The following is a 12,193-nucleotide window of genomic DNA, read 5'->3' as shown; positions in this document are numbered from 1 at the left end:
AACAAAAAACAAAAAAAGTAATCATTACAAATCTAAGAAAAGGACCCTAAGAGAAGGGGAAAAGTAAAGTTCAGTAAAGGAAAAAAAAATTGTTTTCGAAGACGATATCATAAGGGTTTGGGATCTGTAAGGAAATTCTAATTTGTACAGAGGGTGCAATAGAGGTTAGGTGTCCAAAGGTTTTTCAGTGTTTCGAACAGTAGAATAGACAGAACAGGTAGATTTTGCTCCGTTGATATAGATTTTTGTGGGTACGTATAAGATTAATGGCAATGAGTACTTTAAGGTTGATGGCGAGCAGGATAGGCACAAATTAGGTGAACTTGTGATGGTGGTGAAGGGTTCAAGTTCCTCCATTGAATGCTTCAATGGCCATAATGACTTCACATTCTGGTAACAATAAGTGAGGAATATTCTTACGTGGGAGTTGACAATCAAGGGTCTTAAGAAGAAATAAAATAATCCGAAAAAGATGGACAATGAGTGGCAAGAGTTGAGGGAGTTAACAAATAACATAATCCAATTGTATCTTTTGGATAATACTCTTTATGATGTCATCTGGTTAGCGGATCTAAATGAAGTTTGGACAAAGCCGAGAGCAGGTCAAATTTAGGTCATTGATAGTTTGGCCATTTTTGAATAACAAATTATATGACTTTCAGTTATCAAATGGATCGAAGTTTGAGGTGCACTTAGATGAATTCAATAGGATATTGATAGAATTGTTGGCTCTTGCTATGAAGATCAAAGAATAGTACAAGGCTCTTCTCCTGTTGGCATTTACCTCCTTCATTTTATCATATTATTACTTTACTTCTATTTAGTAATGATGTTATCAAACTTGATAAGGTTATTGCTACTTTGTTACCAAATGAGATACAACAAAAAAAATAACTTTGATGAGCTATCCGAGGAGGATAGTGCCTTGGTTGTAGGTGTTGATTAGAAAAATGTGAAATAACCTAGAGGGGGTGAATAGGTTATGCTAGTGAAACTTAAATCTTTTCAAAACTCTAGATCCCAAGTGCGATTGTAAGAATGTGAAATAAATAAAAGATTACAATCACACAACACTAAGATTTATAGTGGTTTGACTCAACCTGAGTCTAATCCATTTCTTATAAGATCTCCTCGTAAGGTATTCCACTAGCTCTTCTCTTTCAGTATAGTAGGTAGGGAGGAAAAACCTTTACACAATCTCTTAAGGATAAGAGAATCCATACAACCACTTTACAGGTAGAGAGGTACATTTACAATCTTCTTTAAGGTAGAGAGATACCTTACACTCTTTTAAGGATAAGAGAATCCTACACTTGCTTAAGTACAATCTAGACAATTGTAAATAAAAGACAAGTGGAATAGGGTTTTTGAGTTACCTCGTGTGGTGCGTATAATGAATATGAATTGATGATTTTAAGAACATGCACCTTTAAGAGTCTTCCTTATGAATGAGATGTAGTGGAAGACTGACGCACAAACTTGAGTTCTTGAAAGTTGGGTTTGACCACAAAGATTGAACTCAATATCATTATACTTTTTCTCACTGAATAACTTTTGATAATGATAGTCAAAACTCACTTAATTGTTAACTAATAAAGCTATTAGTGGGGAATTTACATGGGTGATGGTTTATCCTAAATTGGATAGGAGAATCACCAATTTTGGGAAGGAAGTAAGCCTTAACGGGTAAATTTCCCTCTACCAGTAATTACTAGGAGGATCCGGATCATATAACCGTTGGGCAAAATAGATCTGTTGGACTTTGAAAATATAGCCGTTGGACTTGTCTCGGATCATCCTGGAGGCATTCGGTTAACTAGATAGATTTGCGAAAGGTATTCGGTAGTTATCGGCGTAATCCGGTAGTTACCGATTGACTTCTGTTGGTCTGATCCTGATAAGTTTCCTGCTCATAGAACTCTACCAATAGTTACTGGTTCCTGACGATAGTTATTGGTAGACCTTTTTTTTCTGTTTTAATTGTCTGTCAGTACACATAAGGTCTTTTTAAGCCAAGTTTCTCGTAGAGTCAATCTAACTCATGCATGCATTTATGAGTGTAGTGTATGCAGCGTGTGTTGTTACAACCTATTCTAAAGAAAATTCTTCAAGTAGGTCTTCAACTTCTTCTTGTATCCATGTCTTCAAATCTTCTACTTGCTTTCATGACCTTCACCAGTACTTGAGCTTCATGTATTCATGTCTTGAGTTCAAGTAGTATGTGTTTGGTCCTTCACATAGCACTTGATAGATAATCATTAGAATATCCACTTGTTTGTTATCATCAAAACCAACACAGAGTGTGGTATCCCCAATAAGAGGTATATCAAATGAGAGATTGGAGGAGTTCGGAAAGTACAAGGGCCACTCAAAGTCTAAAGGTTACAAAATAACATATTATTATTATGAGGAAGGTCATATAAAGAAGAATTATCCATAGCGTAAGGAGCATAAAAAGGAAAAGGAGAAGGAGAATAGAGATAAATCATAGAATGCTACTATCATCGAAGAATCCTAGAGTAATGATGGAGATGTATTTCTTACTACTTCATCAGGTTTATTGAAACTTTAAATTGGGTTTTAGATTTTGATTGTTCGTTTCATATGTATTCAGTTAGGAATTAGTTTGCTACATACCATCCATGTGATAATGGTACTCTCAAAATGAAAAATAATGTAGAAAGCAAGGTCACTGAGATTGGGACTGTAATTCACATTAATGGGGTTGTGTGAACTTTAACTAGGGTGAGGCATGTGCCAGATCTAAGGAAGAATCTGGTTTCACTGGGAAAACTTGACTTGATAGGTTTCATATGCTCACTTAAAGGTGGAGTCTCAGGTTTTCAAATGGAACTATAGTTATGATGCAGGGACAGATGATTGGAAATTTGCATAAACTTGTAGGGAGTGTTGAAACAGGTGGATCTACTATTGGAACTCAGGTGTTCACGCTACATTTTGTCACCGTTGGAAGGGCTAAGCAATGATGAGTCAATAATCCCTTGAGACGCGAAGTGATCCTTTATTTATAGTCAAGATCTCTTCCTTGACCTCAACGGTGTACTTTCCGATATGTTTCTCATCCATGGAACAACCCTAGCATCTGATTAATTACTTGAGGAGTCAAAATCGTGGGTCCACATGGTCAAACATATTCCACTGGCCAACGTAGAAGGTCTTAGTTGCCTTGGCCTATACATAGGCTATGAGCATTTTAAGCTCATTTATTTCTCAAGATAAGAATGTGAGAGGGAGAGAAAGAGAGGAAAGAAGGAGAAGAAGGAGAATAGGAAACGAAGGAAGGGAAGCTCTGGACTTGGTTTTTACCTCCCGCATTGTGTACCTAAGTAGGTGATTCACCTCTACTCTTTCTCCACTTCATTTTTATAAGTTTAGACGGTAGATTTTGAATTTTGGGTTGGGTTTGGGGTCTAAACCTAGCACTATAGCCTGGGGTTTCAATAAGCACATTCCCTTGTGCTTGTAGAACCCTAATGCATACTCACCAACCCAATATTTAACCTCAAGTAGATTAGAATAAGAAGTTAGGTGAAAAACCCACTTTTTAGAGTTTCAACGGAGATTCGGTCAGATCTCTCGATTTTATCGTAGGAAATGTGATCCGATATGTTCAAATGGAAGGTGGAGTGATTTCTAACAAATTTTATGGACAAAAAACAGCCTTATCTAGGTAAATGGTTGAGTTTGGAGCCAAAATGCAGTCTTCGGACTGTAGCCTGTAGATCACCTACCAGTGGCACCTGACCAAACATTGGTCCTGCGCTTTCAACAGATTTTCTAAGGCTACTAGCCCATCTACTGGTGAGACATGCCAGTGGTGCATGACCTATCAGTGAGGGAAGGCCAAGCAAGATTGTGCTCAATAAGGTAAATGATCAACCGGTAGATCATCTACCATTGACCTGCTGATTAGACCTACCGGTGGCCTTATTGAACTGCTTTCAAGTCCAAAGCTAGGACTTTTTAAGGACCTTCTTATGGACTCACTTATATACATTTTTAGCACTTTAATACCTCTATATTTATGTCAGAGATGATCATTTTAGAGAGGCCTATTGGGGTTTGATCCGAGAATTCATACTTGGGAATTTTCTAACCAAGTCAGTTGACGAGGTGAGTGGTGGTCTAACTTTATCTTTGGAGTGTTTTAAATTATAGAACTGATGCAATACCATTGTAAGCATGTGTTTAATTTGATAATAACATATATGCTTTACTTTTAGATCATAACATGTTATATATGATTGTTGATGTATATGTGGATTATTATGAATGGGTGGGGTGGGATCATAAGTGGTCAAGGGGGATTTTGGTACCGTGATGGCCATAGTGTGAATTGCACATTCATTGGTTGTGCATTAGATTTAGATATGGCTAAGGATATTTGGTGTGGTCGATGGTATTTTGGTACTATGTATGCCATAGTCATACTTAGAAATGCGTAAGCGGTGTGGTCGATAATAATTTCGATACTATGTATCCTATATTAATTTCTTATATGCTAGATAGGCTTAGACATGCATGCGGTTTGGATGATGGAAATTCTGGTATTGTATTTCATACTATCTGTATCACTACAAAGGTATGTAGATTATTTTGGTTAGGTATATATCCCTATGCTATGTTCCCTTAATAATAGGGAGTGAGGTGTTAGACAACCCAATTATGGGAGGTTCGATGAGACTTTTCAGCAGCCTCCAAGCCACACTCAGCTCCACAATCGGAACCATCAGTACCATAGAGGCAAATGACACCACAAAGTCAGATCATAGTGCCTCTAGTAATGGACAATGTGAAGTTGATGGAGAAGTTCCAAAAGTTCAAGCCTCCCTATTTCAGTGGGATTGCGTAAGACCCCTTGGAACCTACCAAATGTGTGGGGGGCATAGAAAATGCATTCGAGGTGTTGTCCATCACGGATGAACAGAAATTGTTGTGCACAAATTGCCAACTTCAAAATGAGGTTAGTGAATAGTGGAAGTCCACTAAACCTATTTTGATAAATTTACAACCCAACCTTACTTGGGAACACTTTAAAGTGGCATTCTACAACAATTACTTCCATGATAGTGTGTGAGAGAGTAATGAAACATAATTTATGGACTTAAAGCAAGGATCTAGGTCAGTATTGAAAAATCAACAAGAATTTGAAATTTTTTTTTTTTTTTTGCACCTGACCACTTTAAAAGAGACACTACAAAGGCTAAGAGATTTGAGAAGGGGTTGAGACCCTCAATTGGTGCCATGTTAGTTGCACAATACCTATATAGTTATGCTCAAGTGGTTCTGGCTACCAAGTCTATTAAAGACAAATAGCGGGACAGCTACCTAGCTCTGCAAGGAAGAAAAACAGCAACACCAAGCAGATTTAGAAGGGGAGCTTATTCCAATGCAGCTTTTAGTTAGTTCAGAAGGCTAAAGGTAGGGCAAGTTTCACAACCATCTAGCCCTGTAGTAGCACAGTCACAAATGTTGCCCTATAAGTGTTACATATGTCAGTAGATTGGCCACTTTGCCAAGAACTACCCACATAGGAGACCAGGTGACCCATATGTAGAACCTTCCAAACCAGTGTAGCGATTAACAACTATCCGTCCAGCTCAGGTACCATAGGGATCCATGACACAAGGAAATGTGTTTGTATTGACACCTGAGATGCAAAGCCATCATCCAGAGTTGTCACAGGTACATTACCAATATTGATGATCCCTACATATGTATTGTTTAATATAGGTTCATTATATTCATTTGTATCCCAAATTTTGTTGCTTAGATGAGTGTTAAGACAAAGATGCTGACACATAAATTAGTTGTTAGCACACCCACTAGAAATGAAGTAGGATTGAATAAAATATATAAGCCATGCCCAATACAAGTCTATGGATGGTACATGATTGCTCCCTTGATTTAACTAGATATGTATGACTTTGATATCATTTTAGGCATGGATTGGTTATCCGCCGATCGAGCATGTGTATTATGTGCTGAGAAGAAGATTGTATTCAAGCTTTGTGAAGGAGGTGAGTTTATGTATAAGGGGAGAAAGGTCAAAAAGTCCAAGAAGCTAGTTATATCTGCACTTGAGGTGACAAAGTTACTAGAGCGAGTGTGTGAGTCTTACTTGACATCGGTAGTGTATACAACTAGGGTAATCAAATCTGTAGAGGAAATAGAGACAGTGAAAGATTATTTAGATGTATTTCCCGAAGACTTGGCTAGACTACTCCCGAACCAAGAAACAAAGTTCATTATTGACTTAGTCCCTGGAGTAGCACCTATATCCAAAGCCCTGTATAGGATGGCACTTTCATAATTGAAAGAGCTAAAGGAATAGTTGAAATTAAAGAAGGGATTCATTCGACCCAGTGTGTCTCCATGGGGAGCACCTTTGCTCTTTTTTAGGAAGGAAGTCGGGAGTGTGAGAATATGCATAGATTATTAGGATCTCAACAAGTTGACAATCAAGAACCAGTATCCGTTGCCTGGAATTGATGACCTGTTTGATTAATTGTAAGGTGCAATAGCATTCTTCAAAATTGATGTCAGATTTGGGTACTATTAGCTCAAGATCAGAAAATGTAACATCAATAAAACTTTCAGGACCCGACGTGGACACTATAAATTTCCAATCATGCCATTTGGGTTAACTAATGCACCTGCAATGTTTATGGAGCTAATGAATAGGTTGTTCTATGATATGTTAGACAACTTCATCATCGTGTTCATTGATGACATCTTGATCTACTTGAGCAAAGACGAACGTACGATACACTTAAGGTTGGCACTACAGAGGTCGAGAGAGAAACAATTATATGCAAACTTCAACAAATGTGAATTTTGGCTTTCTGAAGTGCACTTTTTAGTGCATGTTGTCTCCGAAAAGTGCATTGAAGTAGACCTTGGAAAGGTGAAGGCTGTGTTGGATTGGGAGGAACCTAAGAATGTGGGTGAGATCTATAGTTTCCTGGGGCTACTAGGATATTACAGAAGATTCATAGAAAATTTCTCAATCATTTCTGCACCTATGACCCAATGAACACGGAAGGGAGTGAGATTTAACTGGTCAAAGGAAATACGAAAAAAGTTGTAAAGAACTAAAGTAGAGACTAGTGTCAGCTCCAGTGCTTCCCGTTCCAGAAGGAAACTCTGGAATGGTAGGATATAGTGATGCATCCAAATTGGGCTTAGGCTATGTATTAATGCAAAATTCCAAAGTGTTAGCATATGCATCTTGATAGGTGAAAGACCATGAAGATAATTACCCCACACATGATTGAGAACAAGAAGCAGTAATCTTTGCATTAAAGATTTGGTGTCACTATTTATATAATAAAAAGAGTGAGATCTACAATAATTATAAAATTCTAAAGTATTTTTTCACCCAAAAAGAGCTGAACATGAGACAAAGAAGATGGTTGGAACTGATGAAATATTATGACTGCACCATCCGTTATTACCCTTGGAAAGCCAATGTGGTGGATGATGCCTTAAGTAGAAAATCCTAAACTTTGTCACTAGCAGCATTGACTGTGAATAAATTATGACTAAAGAATCCAGAAGAATGGATTTGGAACTACTGATAAATCAGTAACCTCGGCTACACTGATAATACAATCTTCTTTTATAGAGAAAATTCAAACTGCCCAACTATCAGATGAAAATCTACATAACATAGAAAATGATATAAAAGAAGAAAGACAGAAGAACTTGGACTTCAAGTTGAGTGAAAATGGAGATGATGCTGAAGGAGGCATATGAATCATTATACTCAATTCATCTGGGTGGTTTAAAGATGTATAAGGATTTGAAGAAATTCTATTGGTGGAGTGATATATATATATATATATATATGAAGGCTAATATAGCCACTCATGTAGCCAAATGCCTAAATTTCCAGCAGATCAAGGCTGAGAGATAAAGGCCACATGGTTTATTGTAGTCCCTACTAGCACCAGAATGGAAATGGGAACATATCACCATGGATTTTGTCATAGGGCTACTGTGTACTCAAAAAGGGAATGGTACAATCTGGGTAGTTGTAGACCGGCTGACCAAAGTAGCCCATTTCATCCCTATGAAGATCACTTATTCCATGGAGAAGTTGGGTCAGCTGTATGTTGACAATATTGCTAGATTGCATGAGTGTACCAACTAGTATTGTCTTCAACTATGATTCCACATTTACCTCAAAATTCTGAAAGTGTTTACAGAAAACAATAGGGAAATAGCTAGACTTCAGCACAACCTTCCACCCGCAGACAGTCTGGCAGTCAGAGAGAGCCATACCGACTTTAGAAGATATGCTAAAGGCCTATGTGTTGGATATGAGATATAGTTGGGACAACTATGTATCACTCATAGAGTTCTCCTACAACAACTATCAGGTTACCATAGGTATGGCACCTTGTAAAGCTCAATATGGTAAGAAATGCAGGATACCCCTATATTGGGATGAAGTTGGAAAGAGAATAATTTTGGGTCTCAAACTAATACATGCCATTTGTGAGAAAGTGGATGTTATGAGATAAAGGATCAAGGTAACCCAATCTAGACAGAAAAGCTTTGCTGATGTCAGACGGAAGCACCTAGAATTTGAAGTTAGTGATAAAATATTTCTATAAGTATAACCATGAGGGAAGTGAGGAGATTTGACAGAAATTTTAGACCGAGTTGGAGCAGTAGCATACAGAGTTGCTATGCTACCCGAGTTGGAAAGAGCTCACAATGTATTTTATGTTTCCATGCTTAAAAAGTACATTCTCTATCCAACTCATGTTTTAACACATGTGCCTCTGGAACTTGACCCTAATTGGAGGTATATAGAGCACCCATAAGAGATCATTGACCGGAGAGACCACATTCTCCGCAACTGGACTATTTCCTATGTCTTAGTCAAGTGGAGAAACCACTCGGAGCAAGAGCACCTTAGGAACGAGAAGACGAATGAAGAAGAGATACCCAAGAATGTTTGGGTTATCAGGTATGTCACTTTTCAAGGACTAAAATTTTTGTAAGGAGAGGGGAATGTTATACCTGGACCCGAACCTAACCATCTATTTCTTGGTGACAGATGATGTGGCAGATCTAACTAGCACCAATGGCTTCTGGATAGCTACAATCTACTGTCGGGGGAAATAATGATCCCTCGTGTCACTGTTGGCTGTGCTTACAACATTAGAAGGGATTCAAACCTCCTATGAGACTCGGGTAACAATTCTAACATTTGAGACCTTCTCTTTAACATGTTGGGCAAGCCCATTTTGAGGCTATATGACTCTCACATAAGTCATTGGGAAAGTGAGACTAAGGTTGGGAGAGCAACCTAGCCAAAATGACATTTTTGGAGAAACCGGATGGTCTAACTGGTTTACTGGTTGCACCCCTTGGAGACAGCAAATACACCTAAATGAGGTTATTTTGAGGTGGGGCCCAGACTACCTTCCCGTATGCCTCGAAACCACTCCAAAGGGTGTCCACACCTCCATAGTGATGGATTAATGGACATGTGGCCCGTGGTGGTGGACCACACCGTTCCACAAGCAATTAACCCCCTTTGGACCAAAACCCATTTTTCAACCAAACAGGCTTTAGTAATTTATTAACGTATTTAAAGCCCAACTATCCTTTCATTCATTGCGCAAGTAAAGTAGAAGAGAAAAGAAGAAAAGGAAGGAGAAGGACGAGAAGGAGGAGAAGGAGGAGAAGGAAGAGAGAGATAAGGAACTCCTCTAAACATTCCTTGAGAAGATCGTTCTTCCCTGTTGCCAAGGTAGATTCCTCCCTCATAAAAATATTTTCTCTCTCTTTTCCCTCTATAGCATCATAACCCAAGCTAAGGAAAGGACACTCTATACCTTGTACCCTAAGTGAGGACCTTGAGAAGGATGGAACTCATGCTTATATGACCCAACTAGGTTCATCCTAGAAAGTGGGTATGGGAGCTATGGAAATGAGAACCCTAAGTTATGGAAAACATCAACTTGAACCAAGGAACGGTGAGAATCGAGATCCCTCACCATAGAAAGTACAGTTTGATGCCTCAGAATGAGTAGGATGACTGGGGCCACGATTGGGAAGCCAAATGGGTACAAAATCTCAATTCTGGGCCAACCGATTGACCTGAACCATCAGCCGAAGACATCATCTGGTAGATTTTACTTGGTTCTAAACACCTTCGGATTCATCATCCAGTTGGCTCTAGTTGGTCAGAACTATCATTCAGTCCCATCATCAGGTCGTAGTTGGTTTGACTTATGAATTGGGCTCTAATTGGGGATTTTTGTAGGTTTTTTTAGGAGTTTTAAAATAATAAAATATGATATTTATACATCTTTTACTTTAGGTTAAACTAATCTAAGAGGAAAGACAAGTGGGGTTAGAAGAGTTGCCAAGTTTCCTAAATTCAAGATTTATTTAGGTTAGTGGGTGTTGTGTATGTTTTATGGAGTGTTTATACACATCCATGCGTATGGCATTTTGCATATTAAATCTGCTATTAGTGAATTTTGATTGTGCATAATGGTGTGAATTTTGTATGTGTGTGTTGTGGGTGAATGGCATGCATGGTAGCCGATGGTTGGGTTACTGCACTGCATGCCCATGGTGTGAGTGAGTGCGTATGGGTGGTTGGGAAGTAGGGTAGCCAAAGGTCGGGTTTCGGCACTGCATGCCGATGGTGTATGAGTGTGGGGTACAACGTAGCCAAAGGTTTGGTTTTGGCATTGTATGCTCACAGGGTGTGTGAGTATGATGTGAAGTAATATATCTCACATTAGATTGCATTAATTGGGCAAGGAGAATAGCCATGGTGCTACAACCCTTGCTAATAGGGGCATACATACTGGATAATCCTATTGTCTAGTGGACCGAGGTTGGGAGAATTTTCAATGATTGAAGTGGGGGGTACCGTCGTCATGACAAAACCTACTCCGAAGGTTGGATTCGATGTTGTGGTATTACGAAGGATTATTAATAAGGGTTTACTAGGTACCAGGTACCAAGTACCCATGTAGGGACCGGTATGCTCCTGTCTCACAACTACGTTATATCCTCCGGGAATGTACATTTGTGACTGGGATACCACATATGTTGCAGTAGCGCTAAAACCCAATATGGACTTAGAATCTATTGATTAGGCTTGTGTGCTAATATACCGGACCATAACATTGTGTTAATCTACTTGCATGCATATTGGTGTGGTTGAGCATTGACATTTTATTGCATTTCATATATGGTTATGAATGCTTGTGTGTCCACCCCTCAATGGGCTTCGTGGAAGCTCATCCCATTTGTTGTACTATTTTTAGATGGCAAATAAGGGAACCATCCTAAAACTATGGTCGAAGAGCCGGCTCTTTATGGAGACCATCTTTGGGTCGAGGACTTGGTTATACACGAGGTAAGTTGTGTGTGTGTGATGACTGTGCCTTTAGGGCACCTTGAAAATGATAGTATTTGTCTTCCTTTTTTTATTATTTTGTGTACATATCTAATGTAGCCCTGGGGGTATAACTGTAATTTTGATCCATCTATGGAAAATATTTTTGTATAATTATGGTAAATTTAAATAAAAATCACTATTTGTGTTATATTACTGATTTCTATCATTTATGTGGATTTTAGAATCATTCATAAATTATATAATTCATATGTGGATTATATAATTTGTGTTATATGTGTTATACTTACATTGAAACCATATATATGGTTAATAGTAATAACCAATGGATCCACTGGTTGGATGTTGGATCAAATTTTTGTTGTGCATCATGCATTCCAACATGAAACTAATTAAGATTTGCTGGAAATATTGATGATATTGGATCCCGATCTCAGTTCTTTATCTCAAGATTATATGCCCATGAGGCAACTCACATACTCTCATGGTGCCTTCTATCCACCCTCAATACTTGGGACATGGTTTCTTCATGAAGATCTAGTTGAAGCTTGTCAACAGAAATTACAGACAAGCAGCTCACACTTTTCAGATTTTGAAGTGGATTTTGGCCGGGTGTTCATTATGGGAGACGCTTTACCCCTCCACCAAGAGAGAATTGCCATGGCTGTACCTCAGAGCGATTGAGTGAGTGAGCTTGCTTAGCTAGGGTTTTGTAGGGCACAAATCTCAAGTAGGAACTTGTGGGTCTAGTTCTATCTTAAGGGGGGGGGGGGG

The sequence above is a fragment of the Macadamia integrifolia genome, chromosome 7 (genome assembly GCF_013358625.1).
Source record: "Macadamia integrifolia cultivar HAES 741 chromosome 7, SCU_Mint_v3, whole genome shotgun sequence".
Lineage (NCBI taxonomy): Eukaryota > Viridiplantae > Streptophyta > Magnoliopsida > Proteales > Proteaceae > Macadamia > Macadamia integrifolia.
This window is presented reverse-complemented; position numbering follows the sequence as displayed.